Source organism: Prionailurus viverrinus, chromosome D1 (genome assembly GCF_022837055.1).
Source record: "Prionailurus viverrinus isolate Anna chromosome D1, UM_Priviv_1.0, whole genome shotgun sequence".
Taxonomy (NCBI): Eukaryota; Metazoa; Chordata; class Mammalia; order Carnivora; family Felidae; genus Prionailurus; species Prionailurus viverrinus.
In genome coordinates, this window is record NC_062570.1 from 102,566,551 (window position 1) to 102,568,559 (window position 2,009).

Consider the following 2,009-nt stretch of genomic DNA (forward strand, 5'->3'; position numbering starts at 1 on the left):
GAGCCCTCTTGACTCCAACACCCAGCAGCTAGAGCCACGCAGCGTGAGGAACAGAACTAGCACCTGCCTTCCATGGAATAACAACAGAGAAGACAGAGACAGACAAGGAGAGACAAGGAGATCATGAGAGAAGCACAAAAGATGCTCTTGGAATAAAGACGTCGTGAAAAGAACAGCCCTGCCTGGAATGGCATTCTCTTTCACCACTAGAGAGAAGTCTCTCAGACACTAATCAGATGCCTAGGGTACCATACAAGGTCCTTTACCTGCATTATCTCATTTAACCACATCCCTAGGAGGTACACACTGTTATGATTCCTAGCTTACAAAGAAGGAAATCAACTTTCAGAGGTTTAGTGACTTGTCCAAGGTCGGACATTTAGTGGCACCTAAACCCCAAAATGACTCCAGAGCCAGCTTTTTTAAATACTCAGACCACAGCTAAAGGCCAGTGCCACCACTTATTGGCTAGTGACTTTGGGAAAGGACTTCACTTTTCCTGAATTTTCAGTTTTTTACCTGTGACATGAGAACAGATAAAGCCTACCTTGCTGGACTGTGTGGCCTATGGCCCAACCTAACAGGTGCCTGGTGAGTGACATTCTTCCTGTCACATCCATTTTTTTGCAAACCCACTTGACCATAAGAATTACTTGACATGCTTAATAAAAACACAGATTCCTGAGACCTGCTCCAGACCTGCTGAATCAGAATCCTTAGGGAAGTTTCCTAGGAATCTGTATTAAAAAAAAAAAAAAAAAAAAAAGCTCTCCATGATCCTTATAATGAATTAGGTCTAGTCCTCAGTGGGCCAGTGCTGACCACACATTAGAATCACTCAAGGAACATTTGAAAAATCCCAGTGCCACATCCCATCCCAGACCTATTCACTTGGAGTCTTAGGTTGTGCCCCAACCAGGCATCAGGACTTCTTAGAAGCTCCCAGGGGACTCCAGTGGGCACCCAGCCCTCGGCCAGTGCTGTCCACAAGAATATTCTGCAATCATGGAAACGTCCTGTATCTGCCCTGTCCAATCTGATAGATACTAGTGACATGTCGCTGTGAAGAACTCGAAACATGGCTAGTGCAGCTAAAGAACTGAAATATTAGTTTTACTTAATTTCAAATAATATCAATTTAAATTCGAATAGCCACAGGTGGCTACCGGCTACCTTACTGCAGCATGTCGTTCTAGCCCTGCGAGGGCACACCGTTCCCTCTGGGCAACAGGCAGGGGCTGGGGAATGAAAACAAGAAGGGTCCTCCCCACTTTGTAAAAGGGGTGGGGGGGGGCCTCTCTGAGACATTTCCTTGGAAATCAAAATGTTTTCACGGGATCCAAGATAATAATTGGTCCCAGTGGTCTGCTCCATTTGGTAAATCTCCCACCTGGCCCCTTTCTTGGCTTGACTGCAGAAGGAAAACAGCCACCTCCAGGCTTCCAAAGAGAGCCTTGAAGTTGCAGGAAAAGCCAGGGGGTGGGATGAGGAGGCTAGCTTCTATTTTAAAGATGTTTTCCTTTTTGGAATAAGCTCCATCCTCCAATGGTGCCGACAGGGCAAAGGTTGTGACTGACATTGTGTTGTTGGACATTAAACAGCCTCTGAGGTCAGCCGGCAGCTGGTGGGCATGTCCTGACAAACGGTTCTTAATCAGACTCACCCCTGCCCCTGGGAAGCTTGAGGCCCCCAGGGGGGCAGGGGGGCAGGGGAGGCCAGATGGGGGTGATCACCACCGTTGACTTCCCCATCCCCCTTCAGACTCCCTGCCCTTCCATGTCACCTCGCCCCCTGCCCTGCCGTGATGGATGTTTGTGAGTGGATATACAGGCAGGGGATGCAGGCACCAGACCACCCGGGCAACAACGCAGGAAGTTCTGTTGCGTTTCTTCTCCCTGGTGTGAGCTCACTCCTGAATGACAAGCTGTGACTTCCAACCAAATGTTTTCGGACAGTCACCACACCTATTGGTTTTCTCTCCCCCGAGAATATTCAGCGGGTCTTTCAAG